Source organism: Drosophila miranda, chromosome 2, assembly GCF_003369915.1.
Source record: "Drosophila miranda strain MSH22 chromosome 2, D.miranda_PacBio2.1, whole genome shotgun sequence".
In the NCBI taxonomy this organism is placed as follows: Eukaryota; Metazoa; Arthropoda; class Insecta; order Diptera; family Drosophilidae; genus Drosophila; species Drosophila miranda.
Window position 1 is genome coordinate 2898807 of NC_046675.1, and position 23881 is coordinate 2922687.

Consider the following 23881-nt stretch of genomic DNA (forward strand, 5'->3'; position numbering starts at 1 on the left):
TTAAAGCGTTATAATTAATACAAATCAGCACACTTAACATATAAGTACACCCCAGCTATAGATACTGCCTTTTTGCCATTGGCATGCCCGGCACGCAGAGCAATTTTAATTAGACATAAACGCTGGAGGAGCTGCAGCTGGATCTAAAGCCGTAGTCGTAGCCGTAGCCGTAGCTGAAGCTGAAGCTGAAAGCGGACATTGAGAAGGAGACGTAGACGGAGACCCAGACGATGTCTACGATTGCGACTGAAAGTGTTTAGTTGGCAATTACATAAAATAAGGAGCAACTTCCACCAACAGCAGCAGCAACAGCAGCAGCCAACGGTCTTCGTTCGGTCTGCCATGTAACGGCTCCAGATGCTGTCTCCGTTTACTCTCTTTATGCAATCCACGAATTAACATGTTCCACAGCCAAAAGCCAACGCACAAGTCGCCTGCCTGCCTGCCCAAGATGCTGTCATCAGGCACATAGATACAGATACAGCTTCAACTGCAACTATGTACATGTATGTGAGTTTGTGCCTTGCCTTGCTCTGATTTCAACGGAAAATGCTGGCTGGGGCAACAGGTGCCTGCCTGGCAACGCCCATTGCGTGTGCTGTGGCCAAAGGCGGCGGCGGCGGCTAGAAAAACGCCAAGTGCCGCAGATAGGCGGCAGAGCCAGACGAGCAAGTGCGTGAGTAGAGCAAACCAGAGGCGTGGCTGGGAAGAGGGATCGGGATCAGCAATGTAACAGGCACATTGATCTGAGCAATCCCTTATTGCATTGGAATCTCTGTAGACCTGTCGTCCAGTCCCCCACTGCGCCGCCTGTGTCCTGGCGCCAAAAAAGAAGCGACGACGGGGCGACTGGCGCTAAATGGATTTCGCCATATAAATGTCTTCATTGCGTATGAGTGATGAGGCAGCCATGGCCATGGCCATACGTCCATACGGCCAGCAGCCGTAGCTCTCTGCACCATTCCCTCTGTGGGGCAGCCACACGCAGCTCAGCTCTCTCGGAGTCACCTGTTGACGCATTTGGGTGTTGATTTTTAATTTATGCGCTTTTAATGCGCGAGAAAACATGCATTTAAAGTGAATTTATTATGAATAAAAGCGCAACATTAATTACGATCGGCCGAGGCGCAATGAAAAAAAGAGAGAAGCTCTGTGGCGGGACTTTGGGGCAGGTCAGAAGTGTTTTTGGGCATATTGCCCAACACGATCTGTTCACATCCTGTACAGGTGGAAGGGAGCAGGTTGAGGGAGGGGGCAGAGGCACGACTCTGAATCTGACTCTGACTCTGACTGACGTTGCAACACTTTGGCACGCATGCGCGGCATTTTAATGCGCAAAGTGCGCTGCTGCCAACAACGAAACACGCAGCACGCCCACTTTTTCTTGGGGCACTCATACCTGCAGATACAAATGCACACATTGATCTGGGGACTTTTAGGAGATACACAGATACATACATACGCGGCCAGAGTCTGGGAGATTTATTATTGTAAAATGCGCCGTACGCAGTTTTATTTATTGCTCTGCACGCCAAAAACTTTAAAATCAATTGAAAAGCTATAAAAACGTTCGTTTATTTTTTATTGTGTGCCGTTGTGGCTGTATTTTGCTAAGTATTTCAACATTTCTTGCGTCTCGAACTGCTCCAAATTGCCAAAATGGTTTGGTTTTTTTCTCATATATGTATATGTATATATCTTTTTCGTCTGACTTGCCCAATGGGTTAGTCTTGGTCCCGCTTCGGCGGAAAGGCAATTTAATGGCCCAAAACAGAGTCTTACAAAGTTGAGTTGCTTGGGATGGATTGGTTTCCCACTTAGAAAGTGCTGAAAAAATCTGATTAGTAAAAGTGTCAACAAAGCCTTTGAATGGCAGACACTGGCAGACACCGACTTCTGTTTGCTGGCTTTCAATGACGACTTTAAAACACATAAACATATGCAGATCTCTGCTGAAAGCTGGCCCCCAACCAGTCCCAACTAATGCCTAATCCTCTGACAATGTATACACGTCGATTCATGTATCTTTTGTGGCCGTCTCTTCACACAGCATTAACAAGATGTCAGGTAAGTAAGAAGCGGAAATGCCCAACCTTAGATCGCTCGCTTTTTGGCAACTCCTTTGACTGGACGGGGCTTTTGGGAGCTTAAGTTTAACGATCGCTTATTGATATTTTTGGGTTCGATAGTAGAATAGCTCTACGAAGTAAAGTGTCAACACTTTTTACCAAAGAATAACACCCATTAGCCGGGGCTAAACGATGGGCCATAAAACGTGGCCGGTAGATCGTAAACCACCCAAAAGGTGGCACAAAGTGTAAAGTCATAATTGTACAACTCGTCGGGGCATTGATGATGGTTAAGCATAAAAACCATTCACTTTTTGTTGATGCGTTGATGATGGCTGTAGGACTGGGGCCGTGCCTGTGGCTCTGCCTGAGGATGACTTCAGAGATCCAAACACTCAGTGCCCATAAATAGATATGAATAAATGTGATTAACGCATCTTTTATACGATTTCCACGCATCAAAAGCAATGCAAGCCCAAACGCCTGTTCGTTTTTTATACTTTTCGTGTCTTTCTCATTTTTTATTGGTGTGGTTATTGTTATTTTGTGTGCCTTTTTCTTGTTGGTAAGTGGCCTGCTGCTGGCTCATAAATTGTGGCCAACTGTCAGGTGTATGACGAATAGCTTGTCCATCGCCTGATTGATTTGCATGCGCCGCTGATTGACAAATGGCATCGATATCCACATCAGCATCTACATCGGCATCAGCATCAGCATCGGCCCGGACTTCAAGTGGCTTAATTTATGCAAATGCCATACTTCGACTCATACTCGAGTGCAGGCTCGGTTTCTGTGCACTCTGCATGACAATGGTACGAGTACAATGGGAACCGATCCAAGCCGAACCGAACCAAACCGACCTCTGAGAGAGTGTCCCCATCGGATCCCTCTCTGGCAGAGGCAGAGGCAGAGGCAGAGACGGAGACAGAGACCCGGGCAATTAGGCCCAACTATGAACGCCCTCTGCCAGTCATGGGACCATGTTGGGCGTGGGGCATGGGGCGTGTGGCGTGCTCTGGCTTTTGTTGCGGAGCCCATTTGCATAAACGTCTCGAGCAGTGACACCTCCAAATGTCATAGGAGTACCACGCATGAATGGAACCAACCACCGCCCTATGTGTGGGGTTGCCGTGTGTGTGTGTGGGGTCTCCTGTGAGCGGTGTCTGATTTATGCCTGGGAGCCTGAGATCGGAGCTGAGTTTTGCTCCGTTATGCATATTGGATAATTTATGAAAGTGGGAAACACTTGGCTGGACCAATCTCAGATCCATAATTCAATTAGAAATCACATAAGAGCTGGAACTGTAAATGGCTGTACAATGGGAACCGGAACAGCATCATAATTTTTGATGTTGGAAAATTAATTGAGAAGCGAGGAATATTTTCAAAGCTATCTATATAAACGAAGAACAGTGATGTTTTTATTAGCCCATTTGTTGATATTTACAGAAATTTGAATATAGATCCATAACTTCCACTGATATGGGAACTGGAATAGAATTTTCCCAACCTATTCCGAAAAAGAATAAAAAATATTTCTTTAAATATTTGGATCCGTTTAATCCGTTGCGTAAAGTTTCCACAAAAACATACAATTTTCCCTCTTTTGTTGGCCAATCAGCAAAAACTGAAAACAATTTGCCGCTGGATTATCGCCATGATTCTTGGCTCACAAAGTGCGGAAGCCTTTTTGAGGCTGTGTCTGCCCCAAGGACATGGCTCGCAGAGCAAACGAACGGTTAATAAAGCAATCAACAATTGGACTGCAAATCAAATTGGCAGCAGCCGCCGCAGTGCTAAAGCCCAGCAAAATGCGCTAAATTAACTAATTTTAGTTTTAAGCAATGGCAGCAGCAGCAGCAGCAAAAACAAAGCTCCGCTCGAGAGTGGGAAAATAAAATTTGTTGCGCTAACAATGGCCAACAAAATAAGGCAAAAAATAAAATTTTTAAAAAACTACTGCCAGGTTATGGCTCTGTCTGTGGACATGGCCTGCAATGACTGCTGCTGCAGCAGAGGCTGTCGGGGCACGGGCACTGGCACTGGCACTGGCACTGACTGAAGCGGCAACTTTGGTTGAGTTTTGTGGGCGCAGCCCAGCACTGAACAGAACCCCAGCCCGATCCCGAGCTCGGACTGACCGTGTATGCCATAACTATTTATGAACAGTTAGTTAACTTAAATGCTAGGTGGCAATTAAAGGGGCGGGGCTGTGGCTTTGGCTTTTGTTGTTGTTGGCAGCCACCAAGAGGAACAGACAGACATACATCCACTAGAAATCATAACCTTGCCCGGACTCGGACTCGGACTCCGGCAGTTGGGAATCAATAAGAGCTTCATACTCGTATAAAAAAACGTACGGGTGCGAGTACGAATGCGAGTACTCGGTAGCCATATAATTAGCATTTGTTTCCGAGCAGAGCCCCAGCTCAGACACAGAGTCCCAGAGTCAGAGTCAGAGTCAGATCGAGGGACTCGCCCTGGTCCACACCCCAAAAAATAAAAGAGAGAATAAAAAGCACACACAATAACAGACAATTTGTGGTTTCTTTGTTTCCTGACCGAGTCCCCGTATAATGGCCACGTTAGTTGGCCGTTAATTTGGCCAGTCAAATGACTGCGAGGCTTTAATTAAAAAAAGGCCACACTCTAATTGATAAATTAAACAAGAAATTCAATTAATACCCATATGGGCATGGGCGCTAGCTAAACCTCTACATAATCCCCACATAAACGACTATACGAGTACGGAAGGTGCCAAGTTGTTAACATAAGCATTGAACTTCGTCTTTGCGGCGGCAGCAGCTGCCAAAATGTTGAATGAATCCATTAATTTGCACCAGCGCCCCCAAAAAAACACTAAACAACCACCCGAACCCAACAAGCACACCAATTGAAGTGCAAAGTTGAACAACAATGCAGCTACAGCCTACATGTGGACCATGTACTTGAGGTCTTCGAGCCGACTCCGACTCCGCTGCAACTTCGATTCTGAGACGGAGTCCAAGTCTTGGGTTGGACCGCGCTGCTCTGCCCTGGTCCTAGCTGCAATCTTGATCGCATTTTTTACGGCACATAAATATATGCCAAAACACTACAATGAAAATATTGTGCTATACGAGTACGAGTACAAGAGCCACAGGAAAACTGTGGCAAAAATATGAAAACGTTTTCAATGAAAATTAATGGGCAAACGCTGCAAAATTTCGGGGTGCGCACTGCGGCTGCTCAAAAATGTTAAAATCGTGACCACAGCCGCCACCATACCAGACCAGATCAGACTCCAGCAAGAGCTGGAGCTGGAGTTTGCCTCTCTTCCAAACTGGACGACGGCATTGTCTTTGGGGGCTGGCTGGCTGGTGCTGGTTGGCCTGACTCTATGGCGTGTGATTTGGCAAATACTTAGACCTTATATGGAGCAGCAGCCGCCATGGAAACTATTTCCTGCGTTGCGAAAAATCGCGCAGAGGCCCAAAAGCGGAAAAATGGCCAATGGCCAGTAACAGTTCACATTTTGTGTCATCGCGGGGCGGCGGCTCCATACTGATAATTCATAAAGTGCTGGCCGAATGAAAAAGCTGACCAAAAATGGTGAACCATTTGAAATTAACGCGCCAATCGAGCGACAGACGGACAGACAGACACACTTTAAAACGGTCCGAACGCGGGAGAGACGCAGGCAGGCCTGCCTGGTCGGAGAGCTGTTCAAATGTCAATTTTAATTTGCCGCACCGCAAGCACTTTGACAAAGAAGCAGATTGGCACCACACACACAAAAAATGCTGGGGAAGGGGGAGGGTGCACGGGGAAAAACGTTGCCAATCTTCGCTGCAACATGTTGGGGCAATTAAAAATGCGCATACGCCGCGTTGCCGCCACTGCACGCAGTTAGCGACACGACGCGTCGCGTCTGCGTCGGTGGCGGTGGCGTCGGTGGCGGCTTAGTTGAAAGCCCACAATTTGGCAATACGGAAATCGAAATCAGCCACGAAAAAATATGGCATCTCTCACACTCAGAGATGGCGTCTAAAGATGGAAAATTAAAGCGAAATATTGCATATGAAAAATGCGGTTTGGCTGGGTTTTAATCGCAGATTTTCAGCGATTTTTCAATGATTTTTTTCGAATTCATTGAATGCTTTGATTGGGTAGATTATATAAATTCTTCAACCGTATATTTTCTTATGAATTTTATGTGGAAATATGGATTTTAGCTGGAGCCAGGATTAAGATTAGGTAAATCTGAATTTTATGCAAGAAATTGTTCCATAAATCACCCATAGCCTTACCTGTAGCCTACTCACAGCCTACTCAGGGCTTTTTCCTTGGCCACATCATTAAAACCTCATTCAACTTTACACCTCATAGCGCCCACCTCTCGTGGTGTTTGGGGAATTAGCCAACACCCGGAGTGCAAATGCAGGCAAAACATACGAAAAAAAAATAGTCAGTTTTCGGTAAGTCACGCAAATCTATCTGGCTCGCTCATTAGACTAATGTATCTCAGACTCAGACGGCGATTCAGACTCGGATTTGAATTCGTTTTCGCATTCATAATCGTGTGTTGAGCAGAGAGCCCAGCCCCATGGGATTTTATTATTCATCTGGCGTTCCGCTAGAGCAGATCCCAGCCGAATCACGCACTATACTCATACGTATGTACGTATATTAAGCCATTATATAAAAATATTTATTAGCCACACTTTGGCTTTTAATTAGCCAGCGGACGGCTCGTTTCCTTTGACAAGAGTGCGGCGCGATTCCATCAATGTCGCTTGCGTGTTAAATGCAAGCAGCGAATGTTCCACAGATCGATATTCGAGTATTTGAATATATTTCTGTTAATTAGAGTGCAACTAATTTGAATGTATATTAATGCCCTGGCCAGGTGTGAACAGAGAGCCTGGACTGTACTGGCTTTGGCCCCGGCCAGCCAAATGGCCAGAGAGCATAATCAATCAGCGTCATTTGCTGCACTGCGAAACATTCCCACACACGCCCCGAAAATAAAATACAGCCTAAACGCAGAGCCAGAGCCAGAGCACAAACTCATGCCGAAAACTAAACGACCCAAGCCGATGGCGTTAATAATGCCAATTGCATGTTTTATGTGCCACAACGATGCCAATAACAATAATAAACTGCATATTATTAAGCGCTTTAAAATATTTGTAACAAGTCGGACTCGGACTCAGACTGAGACTCAGACTTGGAGACCAGAGACCAGCCAGAGTCATTCGCGAGCCGGATCTGTGGCTGGACGACCTCTCGCGGGGGCACACACCACACGGCTCCCCAGCCAGACCCAGGCCCAGGCCCAGGCGCAGGCCAGGCCAGACACGACGACGTGGCCGACGAGCCCGTACTCGTACTCGTACTCGTACTCGTACTCTGCCCCAATCCGAGAGTTGCAGCCTCTAATCATGCGGCTCGCTGCTCTCTTTTATATGGTTTATGGCATTTCCGTTGCTATTTCTTTTGGGTGTCCGACCCGACTATTGCCAAATTCATTGCGATCGCAATGCCAGTTGGACTGGGGCGTTTCTCTACACAGTTTAGTTTTTGTTGGCTTTTTTTTGGTTTTGGGCTGAGTCTGAGTAAGAGTTAGTGGAAGAGTTGCCTCACAATCAGAGAAACATATCTTGGCCATAACTAATTGATTGATGGAGCTGTTGGCACCTTCGTGCCCGTGTGCCCGTGCCTGACTGATCACTAATCACCAATCAATTCATAAAACGAAATAATAATAGCAGCAGCATTGAACAAACGCCAACAAATCAATTAGCCGCTTAATTATGACACTAAGCCCAACTGGCCAGAAACGGAATGAACAAATTACCACCGCCGCCGCCGCCGTCGCCACCGCCACCGCCACCGCCACCGCCATTAGCATAATAAAGCGATGCAACCCAAGTCTCAGGGCTCATAAATTATGCATAGTTTTTTGGGGACAGAAACCCCGAAAGATCGAAAACCGTACCGTTGTGGCTGCTGCTGGAACTGACACCGAATCTCAATAACAAAAGAAATGCCCCACAGAGCCAGTGGAAACTCCAAGAGACTCCAAGAGGCGACAGCCGACAGGCGACAGGCGGCTGATAACGGAGCAAAGTCTTTAGTTTGATTTTTTGCATATATGTATTTCATTAGTTGGCGAAAACTGCACGCCAGATTGGGGCTGGAGGAGAGCAGATCTTAGCTGTCCCAAAACTGGTTCGCATTCCACTTTCAATGCTGGATACAGCACACGGGCATACACGATCCCGAGTCCAAGTCTGATCCGGCGACAGGACAGGATGATGCTGCTGCAGTGCAGCTGATGATGATGATAATGATGCTGATGATGATGATGATGATGTAAATCGTTATTGACAACGGAAGACGACGACGATGTCAGTGTCGGCAGACACTGAAGCGATTTTCATGCAAATGACCATGAAGCGGAATTTGCTGTGCTGGTTGTCATCGCAGGAAACGTACTTGAACCAGAAAACCGGGGCGACACATTAATGCGGCCTGACACCGCCACAGCAGAGCAGAGCAGCCTTGGCGAGGAGCCCCGGCCGGGCCCATAGGAAGACTGGGAGAAAATGAAAATTGAAACGTCCGAAAAGCATTTTGGGCAATTGCTCGGCTTTCAATTAAACTGCAGCTAATTGCATCTGACAGCGGCGGCAAACACAAGCCAAAATAAATCATTTATGGCCAGGCAATGCAATGCGCAAAATACAACAACAAAATTGCACCAGGTTTGTTGCCCAAGTCTTTTGTGTGTGCAACGACTGCGCCGCGACTGCGACTGCGACTGCAACTGAGCCTGAGCCTGAGCCTGAGACTGTGACTGCGCTGGCGCTGGTGTGACGGCAATTTTCAAAAATATAATAATCATAAAATAAAGAGAAAAAAACCAGACAACAGGCGAACAAGCAAGCAACCACCAAACAGCCAAACGGCAAACAAACCACTCTTGAGCGATAAAAAAGAAATCTTTTATTTGATTTCGCAAGCGCAAAGCGTTGGGAGAAAAAGTAGCAAAAGCAAAAGCAAAACTCAAATCAAAAGCATAGAAATCAAAGCAGCCAAAACTGTAGAGCTCCCCAGAGATTTTTATGACATTTTCACAGGCGCTGGAGGAGCAGCAGCAGCAGCAGCCGCAGCAGCAGCCCCCGAGAACTGCTGGGTGTGGGACGGAGTCTCCCAAGGGGAGATGGAGAGAGAGAGAGTGGGGTGCCCGGCTACATGCCAGCCGTCTGACAGACGCGTCACTACGTGAGCGACGTGTTTAAAAGTTTAATGAGCCGCAAAATAATTGCAAATGCGCCTCATGTCGCCCCAAACGTATCGCAGTGGGAAAAGGCCCCCAGTCCGACCAACACCCCACCACCCCCCAGATCTTGCAGAGGATTGGAGCACAGCACCTGTCGAGGGCCACACAGTTGCCCGAATCCGAATCCGATTCCGAATGCCCCGGAATCCGTTGCCCCGGGTCGTTCGGTCGGTGTTGGGGCACTTAATTGCCAAAAGCGTGACTTAAATTTTAAAAAATCATAAGAGCCACGAGTCCGTGGTTCGAGGCGATCCAGCAGCCCCAGCGATAAGACTGCAGTCTGAGAAAATCTGCACAAAAAAATGCAATCCAAATAATGGAATTCTCAAAAAGAATGCTGTGAGGGATCCCCTTCCACACTTACCTTTCTGCCAGTGTAGATAGATACCAGAAGTTGGCCAATTTCGCAAGTTAACGAAAGAGGGAGAAGTGCTTAGGACCAGGCAGCAGGCAGGCAGCCGGGAGGCAGAGCCACGGAGCCATTAAGCGACAGGCGGCAGCCCAGCCACTGTGGCAAGTGGCAAAGCAGGTAACAAGCAGGCAAGCAGCATGTGGCATGCGGCCAATTAGGAGCAGTTGCAGTCACTTAGTCATGCGTCTAAGGCCGTGTTTTGTCAACGGATGACTCCGCAGCTGCTTGAGATGGCTGTAACCGGCTAATGGCCGGGCTGCCTGTGTTTTTATTGGCTTTTAATTAGCAGAGCCTTTAAAATAAACAGCAACAAAAGCAAAAACAAGAAAAGCATCAGCATCAGCAACAGCAACGAAAAGAAACCATAAAAATTGGCAAATTTCTTTGAGTCAGGCTTTTGAATAAAATGTGGGAAATTCCATACGGAATCCGTTCGACACAAATGTGATGCCAATATCCCAATATCGCGTCGAAATCGAAAATCGGTAGGTGGGCGTAATTGCCTCAACAAACACACACAAACTCACAGATGGCAATACAGATACAGATACAGATACAGAAACAGATGCAGACACACGCTGGACTGGAGTACACCCACAGATACATGCGTTAAATGCCTGCCAACGACAACAAAAAGTATCTAAATACGCATAAATCATGGAGCCCGAGTGTCGCTCGGCTGACAACGCAGCAATCGATTGCCAGATCCAGATCCAGATCTGGAGCAGCAGATACGCGATACGACGAGATACAAGTATGGAATGGTATGGATGTATGAAGTATGACTCTAACCCACAAATATTCAATAAGCACTCGACGAGAGAGTGAGGGCAAGGGAGAGCGATCGTCTCGATCGATGGATCGCTGAATCGTTGGATCGATTTATCAACGTTTTCAGTTTCTAAACGACTTAGCGCGTGCCCAATGCCGTGTCAGCTTAGCGCACTCTCTCTCTCTCTTTCTCTCTCTATCTCTTCATCCATCCAACACTCAACCTAATCCCTTGGCAAACATTTTCATTTCATTTGGCAGAGATAGATTTCTGTATCTTGGGGATTAGATCATAATTGACATTTTTCCCCAGCCCAGGCCCAGCAGGTGATGTGCTAACGAAGCGGGCGGATTTCAGTTCAGCTCCGATCGGCGTAATCAAGTGTGGCTCTGCTGGGATGACTCTGGGATCCGGAGCTGGTTTTTTGATTTATCTGCTGACCACTTTAATGACCATCCTCATGCCCGAGCCCGAACCCGAGCTGGCTGCTTGCCATAGTACGTTTGTCTGTGTGTTTCATTAAACAATCATTGACTTCTAGACGCGACTTTTATATGACCGTCATGAAAACATGCATAAAAATTCATCAGCCGCGGACTGTTCTCTTGCTTGGTCGATTTTTATGACCTTACATTTCAGGTATCTGGTCTGTGGTCTCTGGTCTCTGGTCTCTCCTGGCCCGAGCTCTGGAGGTTGTTGGTGTTCATTTTATTGGCCCAATTTGTAAATATAGCGCAAAAGTGTCGAGCATAACAATGAGCCTACAGAATTTACTCCGTTCGTGTTGTGGGAGCAGGAGGAGGCACTGGCAGCATGATCAGGCCATCAAGATCGTTGCCTAAGTCATTCGTTTGAGCCGCAGTCCGTTGGGCTTCGTGCCGCATGATTTGTTGTTTATTTGTCATTCCCAATCGGAGGCAAATCAAACACGCACCCTCGAGTCGAGAAGTGTGTAGAAATGTTTATAATTTACAGAGATCTTAAATGCTTAGGAGACTTCGGAAAACACACGGACAGCCACCACGGCGACTCGCCAATCAAAATTTATGCATCAAAGTGCGGTTCATTTTCTAGCTGCTTTTCTAGCCGGTCTATCTGCCTCTTCTTGTGGCAGCCACAAACTCACGCATTATTTATGATTGCAAGGCATGTAATTCGTATGCTAATTGATAAGTATCGCGAAATTTATTAACCAGCCTGACTGTTGCAGCAGCAGCGGCGGTGGCAGCGGCAACAAATGCGTGCCTGCCGTGCCGCGTCAATTTTCAAGTACACTCACAGACACACACACACACACGAACGGGCATAAGTCTAATGCAAAAATTGAAATCTTGATATATATAAGGCAGCAGACATTGTTGTAGCTGTAGCCATGTACCTGTATCTGTATCTGTACCCAGCTGGTTCTCACGCACAGCCGCAATCGACGAGCCGCAGCTGCATTTGGTTAGCCAGTGCCCGGCCGCGTTGTACTTGACCCCGGGAGTACCGCCACCCCCTCGCCACAGGCCAGAGCCCGTGACTTTTGTCATGCCGCCAAATCAAGTTCAAATATTGTAAATATATTAAAGCACACATAATGTTCAGTCACTCTGATTTGCAAGGCAAATTTTCGCTGTATTGCTGGTCAGTTTTTAAAAGCGAAGATATTTGTGTGTAACATTAAACCGCCAGCAAAATCAGTGGCAAGTGCAGCCAACACCAACTGCTGCCCAACTTTGTTGCAATCTCAGCCACCAACAAACAAACAACCCAAACAACAACATTTTTCGTATCGCCAACATTAATTATAACAGCCATAACAGCAAACAGCAAGTGCAACAAGAGCAGCAAGTGCAACAGCAATATGAGGCGGCGAGGAAAAAATGCGTTTATTTTAAATGGAAAATAAATTACAAATATACCAGTATTGCACTGCAAGAAAACTCGTGCGGGGATTATGGAAATTACAAGGAAACTTTTGTTGAGGTTTTAAAAACAGACAAGAGAAAAAACGGAAAAAAACAAGAGCAAATCTCGATCAATAAAAATGTTATTAATATAATAAAATGAACTACAGCGTTTTAAGTTTTGAAAGCGGGCGGAATGCATTTATTTTAAAGTTCGTGAAATGTTTTACGATGTAGCGTAAGAAAACCAGTACTGGAATTACGGAAATACCAAGGAAAAAATATAAATAAATTAAAATGGAACGAGGTGCAAGCTTAAGACAAAACTTGACCAGTAAAAATATTTTTGAAGTTCTTTACGAAGTAATAAAATAAGTACATAGTATAAACCGTAAAGATAGCCAATAACTTGATTCATATGTTTAAAAAAATAAAATAAAAAATTATTAAATATGGAGAGGGGGAAATATCAAACGAAAACCGTGACCAATAAAAGTATTTTTTGTAAGTACTGGAATTAATTTTAATTTATATATATTGTAAGCCGTATAAAAATGCATTTATTTTTAAGTGAACATACAGTCTTGAGGTCTTAATAAAAATATAAAGAAATAACGCATGGACAATAAAAATATTTTGAAGTACCAAAAATAAATATTTTTATTAATAAGGTTTTTAATATTAAAATGGGTGAAAGTTAGTTTATGTGTTTGGTGTGCATTCCATTCCGCAGGTATAAAAATCGAGTTGATCATAAAATATGTGCGTACTTTTGAAGGATGATTGATATGTGGCCATCCAATTTGCCTTCGCTGGAATTGAATTAGTTGCTGCTGCCTTTTGCCATTGCATGATGTAATAATTCTCGTTAACGTCGTGCTGTCTGCGAGATCTAAGCAATTAAAAGCAGAAATCCAGGCTGGCGGGGTCCGTGTTTACATGCGACTGCTCAGAGAGTCAGAGCATGTTCAGGTCGAAGCCTATATCGACTGCGTGTCGATCAATAGAAGCAACAACAAAGTTCTAGTAAAGTATAGCTTTGAGTACCGAAATGTTTGATACCCTTGCAAACTGATAAATGTTTGATGGTCGTTCCTATGGCCACTAAGCATGTGATGCATGACAAAAGTATGCCTCGATGGGACTATGGATTTCAGGAGTATATTTACTCAAACAACTGGCCAAAATCGTCATACCTTCTGCAAGGGTAAAACAAAAACAGAAACGCACGCGCTGAGTGTGTGCGACATTTTTGTTGATTTTCGCCTTGATCTAGAATTTTGTTCCTATTAATTGATCTCATAATGACAGACACTTCAAAAGCGACATCACGACATTTATTAATTAATGCAAGACTCGGTCTCAGAGTCAGACTCTGACAGAGCTCCCCCGTCCTCCGTCGTCCGTCCCCCGTCAGCAGGCTGGTCAACCTCCTGCGTATGTAAAGTGCGTTTTTTGCATGCGTGCAACATCAACAAGAGCAACAACCACACAGCACAAGGTATGCCAAACAAATGCCGGCAGCTTAATTAGCATTTTAGATTACCTACGAGCTGAAATCGAAGCTAAAGCTGAATCGCATAGACTTAAGCTGAAAATGAAACTGAGGCAAGTGCCAGTGCGAGTGCAGGCCGAAGTGCGTAGCAAGAATTGAAGTAAATAATAATAAATTTATGGGGTTAGCACGAAGGTTGTTCGATGAATGGTCTATGACTGGAGCTCTGGGTACAAATATATCATATGCTCATAGTATCCGACTCTGGCTAATAATGGGTTCGAAGTAGACGTTAGTTGGCCAATTATTACGGGAGCAATGCCGAACGGAGGCAAATTGCTGTCAAAGCACTTCCCGCTTGCATACTTGCATACAATATCTCAATCAGTGGCCAGAGCTGCAAAGGCTGGCCAGTGCATAAATTAATGAAATTATCAATTAGCTGCCTTTGGGCCCACTGAGGAGAGAGAGCCTCCTCCCAGCTGGAAGCTGGAACTGCTACTGCCACTGGAGGTGCTGATTCCCATGGTCTGTGGCACTGTGGCACTGTGGCTGCTGTTTGCTATCGGAAAAATCATTGCGCAAATGCACGCAGTTCATGTCGAAACTCAATTGCAATTAAAAAACCTAAAAACCAGCAACTGAGTCGAAGGAAATCCTCGTTAGCCGGCGGAAAATGCTTTAATAGAAATTGCTACCGAGCTGGAAAATGTTTGCAATTGTTGTCTGCCTGCCGACTGCCCAAATTGACATTATCAATGGCTTGGCAAATGCGTTATTTATTTAATGCCGGATTCAGCAGCTTCTCGATTGGGCAATCGCTAGTGCCAGGATGGGGATGGTACCCTGTGGCCAAGTGGGGAATATCCAGTTGGAAGAGACGTCCAACCGATTCAAATTTGGAAATGGTATCACGAAACAGCCATTGACACAAGGGTAGGGTATTCCTTTGATTCCTTTAGAGGGTATACTTAGTTCGATTGGTTTTATTGACTGTATTTATCTGTAGCTTTGTTTCGGTTTCGTTTTTGATTTCATGCAAATGCTTGCAAATTTCTCAAATTAACGCGTAGGCGAGCCAAATCAAGCCGAAAGCGCTGGAAGTGTCGCCGTCTCCACAAGCACCAGCACCAGCACCACCACCGCCGCCGCCACCGCCTCATCTAACGACGCCCCCACCAGACAGAAACCGCTATCCGCTCGGCAAGTTCATTGAACCACCTACGAGAAATATGCAAATCGCAGATTTGGATGCAGGAAAGCGAAAAATAAATCACAGCCAGCGAAAACATAGAGTAAACTCATTTCAATTCGATCTTGTGGCCTTTGTGTCGTGGGGTTTGGATGCTTGTAAAATCTTATAAAATGTTAACATGGTAGTATTTATTTGTATATCTTGTGGCTTTGTTTGCACTCCTAATTTCAGTTGCGATCCCATTAAAGTTAAATCAATTAATGGCTGTCGTAAGCTGTGGAATTTCTTTTCTATAAACACTGCCAGAAAGATTTATGAGTCTTGCGCTTCCTCACGCGCCGATATTTGATACATCGGGTACATCGGCTATCGACTGCGTTTTCTTAATTAATAGCTCAAAGATTTTATGGCCGCTGCTCCGCGGCGACGAACAACAGATCTTTGTCAAATCAATATTTATAAATTATTTATAAATTAAGAGCCAGCCTCCAAGCCCCAAAAGCGAACCTGCGGCTAATTAAAATGATGAATGCGAAGCGTTTCTGTTTGAAAATTAATTAAGCAAATTATCCATTTAAATAAACACGGAACGTGGCTGCCGCTGCCTGCTCGATGACTTTGCGCTGATAAAGCCCCAGAAGAGGAACTTCGCAGAATGGATTTTTGATGTTGGATGGGTTCGCGGCTGCCAATTAGGCGAAGTCGCCGTCGCCATCGCCATCGCAGTCGATGGCAGAAAACGCATTTTTAATTGCAATTAATTAGCGCTGTCAGCTTTTCCCATTGTTTGCCGTTTGGGTGACAAACAATTTGCCAAACTTATTTGGGGATCGGATATTTTTCTGGTCTGACCGACCTCCTTTCCAATGGATGGCATCATCAAATTAAAAGATCATCATCATTGCCGACAGGAACCAGCACATCATTAACGATTAGTATTGATTCAAATTCGATTTTAGTTGGACTTTTCCCTTAAAAAAGATAACGCCCAGTTTTCTGGTCGATTAAAAGAGCGGCAGCCGCAAAAAATTCATTAGGCCCAATGGAAATTTCTCACTTGATTGCAGACCGAAAACCGATTTCAAAGGGCTGGGACTGAGGTTGGGGCTGTGCCACATGCGGTGTAATTAAATTTTCTTTGTTGCTTGGGAATTCGCTACGAATTTAATTGAGGCGGCCCATGGCGTTTTTCTGCCTATATACGAGTATAAACGTACTACATCTAGCCATCTCCATATAGGCCTAGTGTGGGGCTGGGCCCTTCATTCGCACAATTAGCAATTTCATGCGTCTTTGTTTCTGCCTTTGTATCTTTGGGCCCCCACCAAAGTTCGAGTTTTCATGGCCTTTATTTTATTTCATTTCAGTTCGTTTCGATTCCGTTGTAATGTGTGAAATTGATTTTCGTTTGGCGATTGGGCTTGTAATGGGCAAAAAGTTTTCCCACTCTGCGGAGGTCTCAGTCTCTCAGTGCTGTTAAAGACAATTAACTCTGAATAGATGGGAATGTCTGATGGAAGTGGTGTTTCTTTTCTAGCGTATATTGTAGTACTACTGGTACTGGCACTACTGTTTTGTGGGATCATTTGAAGGTTGACCCTGCATAAAGTGGGTCAACTTTTACCATTGATCACTAGAGGTATTTCCTATCACGGCGATTGCCGCAGTAAGCATTTCCTACTCTAACCATCTTTGGAATAAATGCAACGAAACTTGTATTCTCTGCTGGCCAGCTGCTCAAGCAGCGGCTCTATCAAAGACTGGATGGCGGGGACGTGGACCTGGGACACCTTCCTTGACAGCATCATCACATCACATCGCACTCGTAACATTTGCAACATTCGCATTCAAATGACACTAACGGCTTTGTCATGTACTGGGCTATATGTGACTGTGTCTTTCTGTCTGTACGTCCGTCTGTCCGTCCGTCTGTCCGTCCGTCTGTCCGTCCGGCTCTCTTCGAGCGCCAGTAATCATGTTTTAACGACACATACACATATTCTCCGTGTATACGAGTGTGGTATGGTGAATCGTCAGCGAGTCCATATAGAAATCTTGTAATCTGATAGGCATGACAAGAAATATTTTGCTTGTCATTAAATTTACTTTTATTTATGCAGCACTGTCTATCATGCTGGCGGTTGTTGCCGTACGATTCGCGTGTTTTGTTTCGGCTGCGGCTCAAAATTAGTGAAAACTCTTCACATTTGTGGCTAAAAGACTGAGGACTGACGACTGCAGACTGAAGACTGAGACTGAAGAAAACTTCAAAAAAATGTATGCATACATAAGTTGGCGCCTCCTAACGTCTTCTAGTCATTGATTTTCGACCATTGTTGCTGCTTTTGTGGCTCTGCTGTCTTCTTGGCCTGCCTTGGCTTGGGTGCTTGCCTGCTTGCTTGCCTGTTGGCCGGGTTGAGTAATAGGCGAAATATTTGCGCATGCCTCATTACAGTTGGTTTTTGGTTTTTGGGTTGCGGTAATCGATGGCAGTGTAAGCCAAATATGCGAGGGAGTGGCGAAACAAAAGACTTGGGCAATAAACTCCGATCGAGACTCTGATCCTCCCTCCTACTTGTATTTAGAATGATTGCCAGTCAATTGGATGCGTGACATTTGCCGACAGCGGTGACATCACCCAGGGGCAGGCCAATCAAATGTCACCCAAGTGCGTCACTGATTTGCAATCAAAAGGGGGGCTAACAAAGGGCAGCAGTAGCAGCAGCAGCAGCAGCAGCAGCAGCAGCAGCAGCAGCAGCAGCAAGTGTTAGCTGGAAATCAAATGGCTGCTAAACGGCAGCCAACTAGATTGACGGCTTCACTGACTAACCGAATGACAGAAACACCGACTGACTGACAGACATTCAGACAGTCAGACATTCAGTCTAGACAACATGTGTAATGACGCGTACATCGGGCAAAAAACTTTAGCAGCAGCAACAATAGCACAGGCATAATGAGCACAATTACTGGCAAAGCAAATCAAATGCAACGCGCTACCGCCGCACCGCACTGCGCCGCTTCGAATCAGTCACATTAATTGCAGCAGCCGCCAGCCAGCTCACAAAAAAGCGTTCATAAATTATAGCAAAGGCAGTGGAAAAAAAGTATTAATTAAAAAAAGGAGGAAAAAAGTTACAACGGTAACAACAGCTATTAAGAAAATTTCTTGTTGACTCATCCGAGTCCACAATTAACAACTGGGGGACGGGGACTCGAAGACTCAAAGACTCTAAGGCTGGGAAGACTCGGAAGACTCGGGAGGGAGGCTACTACCAAGAATTGCCTTGGCTCTGAGTCTGAGCTTCTGGCCAGTATTTCTTGCACTTATTTGTCGCGTTTTGTCTCAGTCACTTGGCGATTTCTTTGTCAGAACTCTCGGCAATTAAACAATTGTTGTTGCCGCGGCTGCTGCTGTATCTGATGCATCTGTGATTGTTGTTGTTGCTGTTGCTGCTGCTGTTGTCGTCATCATTGCTGGCCATAAATTTTATTTAATTCGCTGTATGCTCTCGCGCTTACCCCTCACCTCAGCCCCCTGGAAGCACACGCCCTGCTGGCTGCGGGGATCTCGTGACTTGCGTTTCGCAATTGTGAGAATTAAATAATTCTTTGCATATTTATTTCTAAACATTATCGCTGGCTATTTCCTCAAAGCTGATTAATACTTTTTATTCTCATTCGGCTTTCAATATACAATTACAGAATGGTAAGTCAGCATTGGAATACTCTATGGATATTCTATAAATGTATAGAGGGTAGAGGGTAGAGGGATTCCTCTTTAATAGAGAGTATATTGAAGAATTCGTAAGACTCATCCAGCAATTCCGGTGGAGTACTATAATTTACAGAACATCTCTATTATATTTCCAACGTTGCCTATAGGCCAACTTCCAAAGCTCCTAATGCAATTTAAATTATTTATAGCAAATGAAACAGAAACAGAGAAAAACTCCGTTTGTTTCCAGCTGAGTTTCCTCTTAATTGTGGCAAGAGGAAAAAGTCGCTTTTCCAATCAATTGCATCACAAGACTCTCGGCCACTGACGACCACGACGACGGCGACTGACAATGTAGACGCGCCAATTGTTAACGTGTTGAAGTGTTTTCATTTAAATTGCTCAACTGAACTTGTAATTATGGCTCACTCTGATTATTACTGCACTGTGGGATGCAACTGAGAGCAAGGAAGTGGCTGGAGCTTAAGCTCAAGCTGAAGCTGAAGCTGCAGCTGGTGCCAGAGATAAATTATGTTTAGAGCCAAGTGCCAGGTATGTCTCTCCCTGCACGAGTCTTAGTCTCAGTCTCAAATCATAGCAATTAATTGTTGTTAAAAATGCCTTTACTAACGGTTTTATGGCCAAACAACAAAGGCAGCACCGTCTGCCGTCCGCCGTGTTGTCAGTTAATTGTATTTGAAATCGCTGACTCTACTAATTGATAAGTTTCCTCAACTGTAGCTCGGACTCTAACTCTAAATGAAGCATTGGCACAGCGCCAGGAGCTAGGCAATGCCCGCGGATGGGGCGGCAGTGGCACTTGCAGTGGCAGTGGCACATAAAATGCAATTACAAACGCATAAACTGAGGCAAAGTGTTTTGCTGTTCGACTTACCTTGGGGCGGGGTAGACTTTGAAGATCTCTTGATGCTGGGCAGAATCTCAGGTGCAAAGCGATGCGATGCGGTGCGAAGGTAGAGGCACGGCTTAAGGCACGGATCGGATCTGATCCAGATACAGATACAGATGCAAAACGGGACACACAAAGATTCACACGCACACACTGTTGCCTATCCAGGCTCAATCTCTTGAAACGCGGATGTGGACTGGCAAAAACTGGCAAGTGAAATATTTATGTAAATTTATTTCAACTTCTTTTTTGTTTCGTTGTTTGAATGTGTGTTTGTGGTTGCGGGTAAAATGCATTAAGAGGCACACTTTGCAATTGTCGTTGGGGCAGCGATTTGATTGAAGTTGAAACTGAAGTTGAAGCTGAAGCTGGAGCTGAAGCTGAAACTGGAGATGGAGCTGAAGTCCCCCCAGTGGGGCAGGCCGACAATCCGACAAGCGGACAATCCGACTGGCAAGCGAAACGTTGTTTAACAATTGTTTTTTTTCTCTTCTCCCGTTTCTCGTTGTTCGGCAGGATTTGAGTTGTCAATTAGTTTGTTGGGAACTGTTGGGGCTGTTGGGGTCTGCTGCAGCCGCTGCTATCACTCGGTGATTCGGAGGCGCTCGAAGCACCGTTATCTGGTGAGTGTGTTTGTGTGTGTGTGTTAGAGTGTGTGGTCGATGGGGTGTGAGTGTGTGTTGCTGTTGACGGTTGTGTTTGTGTTTGTATTTGTGTGCAGGTTGAAAAAATAAACGACAAACGACACCACGAAATGGCAGCAAGTTCGTTGCCTAAGTCTTTTGTTTCAGCCCCACGCGAACGCTGATCGCTGAACGATTGGAAGCGAAGCTGTAGCGGGAATTGGAAGCCGAAGCGGGATCGATTTGTGTGGAGCTTAGCTGAACTGGAGCCTCTGTTTCTTTATTTGTGAATCGTTAAGATCGCTTTATTGCAGCATGTTTCTCTATATACAATATAATTAATTTACTGATACCAATATTTTTTATTGCACGCTCTTTATGTGATCTTTTGGGCAGCAGGTAATTAAAAATGAGTTTAATTTAATTTGTTTTTTTACTTTTATTTATTTTCTTTATATGTTCGAAACGAGTTTTGTGTGTTTGTGTCTCTTTTGTGGATATTACTCTATATGCATGCATGTACATATGTTCAGCCTGATCTTGTGGCAGCATAGGGCGGACACTATACACAATACATATATTCCTTATGTACGGTGGAACGTATACCACTTTGATTTGGTTTTATGGCCGCACTGAATTGCTTTTTACTGTTGCCAGACTTTTTACGAGCACTATTTGTAAGGTAGCCGCACAATAAAAGATTAGGTTTGAGCGCCAGATGCAGGCGGGATTATCATTTTCATTTTCATTTGCCTCTCAGTGTCTATTTCTATTTTCGGTCCCATTTTAATTTTAATTTCCATTTGCAATTCCAATTCCATTTCGATGGCAGTTCGTTGGCCAAAAAATCGTACGAATAAAGCACGCAAAACGCAGTGGAAACGCTCGCACGCGACTTCGTAAACGCGCACGCGATTCAGTCACCAAAAATTCGCGAACTTCTCGCGAGCAAAATGCTTTCCTGTCCCACTGCAAAAGACGCGCGCAATCGCAACAAGCTCAAACAGTCCCGCAAGAAAGTCGCACAGAAACTGCAAGAGGATGAAAATTGCAAGCGGCTCCCAAGCTGTTCCAGCCGCAGTCGAGTGCAGGCGACGCAGGCAGCAGCCGAAGCAGAGACTCAATGCAGTTGCCGGTGCAGCAGCAGCAGAGGAGCAACAGCAACAGCAGCAGCAGCAGTTGCAAAACAGCAAAAAATCTCTGAGCAAAAAAAGCAGGCAACACGAAATAGCAACAACCTCTCGGAGACCGACTGACCGAGTAATACAGTCCAGTCCCCCAGTCCCGCAGCAGCAGGGCAACAGGGAACAGGGACAAGAGGAGTGGAGTGGAGTGGAGTGGAGCAGGCTGTGGTTTGGGCCCGAACCGAGCGATCGTACACGAACCTGGAGCAACGGAACGGGTGAAAAAAAGCCGCTAAGAGCGACGTGAAAACCTGTTGCTCGTCGTCGCTGCCAGCGTCGTTCGTTGCTTCGTGTTTATCGCGGATCACCTCTCTCACGCGCTCGCTGCCTGGCTGGGACTCTCTTCGCTGCTGGCGTTCCAGTGGACAGAGAGTGAGAGAGTCTGCTGCCGTAGCGGTTCATTTCCAGTTGGCTGCAATATCAGTTGCCGATCAGCTTTTGACCAATAAAAAAGGGGTTTAAGCGAAGCGCCTGGAACGACGCCAACTGCGCGGCCAGCGCCAGCGCAGACTTGGCTTCGAGCTAAGAGAGCGGCAGCTAAGAGAGGCACGGAGCCGCTCTTATGGCCAACAAATTGCTTAGGGCCAGGTTCGAACTGATAAGAAATTGAATAAAATTATATGTAAGTATTTCATTAAGCCACAAAAGTGCACACATTTCCTGGCCGGCAACGCCCTGGCATTAAGGCCTTATCAAAGCTCATTTATCAGCGGGCCACAAAAAAGAATAACAAAAAGCCTGGCCAAAACATGGGTTGTGTGAAAATACCCAAAATTAAAAGAGTGCTGTGCTGGATAAAAATCATAATTGAAATATTTGGAGAGGTGCCAAAGAGCGCCATCTACACGAGAAACCACAGGCTTCAGGAGCTGACAGGCCAACACTTGCCACACGTCGAAAGGTTGCGGCTTTGACAATTTAATTGTCACACGCCCGCCACTTTTGGCCAGCTTCAGCTCCAGCGACACGGCCACGGACGCGGACACGAACACGAACACGCCGCCTCGAACTCTATTAACGAGGCCCATTGACGGACACTTGAATGGAGAGCCGCTGGCAGGCGAGGAGGAGGAGCCGGGCGGTGGCTGTAGCAGCCATAGGAGCCGCATTAACATAAACAAGTGTTGCAGGAGTTCCTGCAAAAGGAGCTGCAAAAGGGTAACAGAAACATCTCGAACACTGTCATAAATAACGCGACAATGACAACTTGCTTGGGCCTCTTCTATCTGGCAGACGCAGACCTCTCCAACGGCATTGGCAATGGCAACGGCAACGGCAACGCCATTTGACCATACAACGGAATCGGAATTGGTATCGGAATCGGAATCGCCTAATGCAGCAATTGACGTGCGGCGTTTGCACCTAGCCCGGCATTTGATGCCTCCGCGGTCGGGTCGGTCCCCAAGGCGGAGGCCACATAAAAGTGGCGCGGCAATTGCCAACTTTGGTCACTGCCGGCGACAAGTGTAAAACGACTGTCGGCAACTGCTACCGAGACTTGTCCTCCCTGGAGCTGGGCCAAGTGCTGCTGCTCCTCCTTTTCCTCGGAGCACGGCACAGCAGAGCACAGGCAGAGCACAGGCAGAGCATAGGCAGAGACAGAGACAGAGACAGAGCACAGCAGAGGCAGATCCCCGTCAGACGGTTGGACAGTGGGTTTGTGTGTTTATGGCAGCTGCCGTTTGATACTCATTCAAGTGCCGCCTAACATGATTTCGGTGTCATCTGCTTTTCAGCTTTAATATTGCCTGTTTAATGTGACATTTGCTGTTGCTGTTGGCCGCTGCCTGTTGCTGTTGCATTATTTATGAGGCATCGATCCTGCCACATTCACCTCTCTCGCTCGCTGGCTCGTTGGCTCTCTATCGCCTCTATCGCTCAGCTCACCCTCCTCGATGGCATTTTAAACGTTTCACATTTTTAATTTAGTGATGATTGATGTCTTGTCCACGTTGCCTTGACAACGACACACTTGACTCCGTCTCCGTCTCCATCCACGAGCAGGTCCACGTCCACGTCTACGTCCACGTCCAGGTCCCGTCTCGGATTCACATTTGGATTGCCTGTGGGGATACGCAGCTGTGTGTCTCTGGGACAAAAGTCAATTAAGCTGCGATTTAAATGCTGCCCAGGGTCAGCGTCGAGTCCCGAAAGAAAGGAGTGCCCCGCCATCGGCATGGGAAGTGCACCTCTCAAATGGCTGGAAATGGCCGTCGGTCTCCGGTTACAATGGGGCCGTGGTCCGTGGCCAATGCCCAGTGAGCGCCATTTGACCTGATTTTATTTG

General features: G+C 45.9%; 1 protein-coding gene across 2 annotated transcripts in view; it reads right to left on the reverse strand.

Moving 5' to 3' along the window:
* Window positions 1–21444, reverse strand: part of LOC108157266 (putative uncharacterized protein DDB_G0277255) — a 67645-nt gene extending 46201 nt beyond the window's left edge. For both annotated transcript variants that reach the window (XM_033389423.1, XM_017289254.2), the window contains exon 1: window positions 19773–21444. The gene's annotated coding sequence lies outside the window, so the exon portion shown is untranslated. The remainder of the gene's footprint in view (window positions 1–19772) is intronic.
* Between the last annotated feature and the right edge of the window lie 2437 nt (window positions 21445–23881).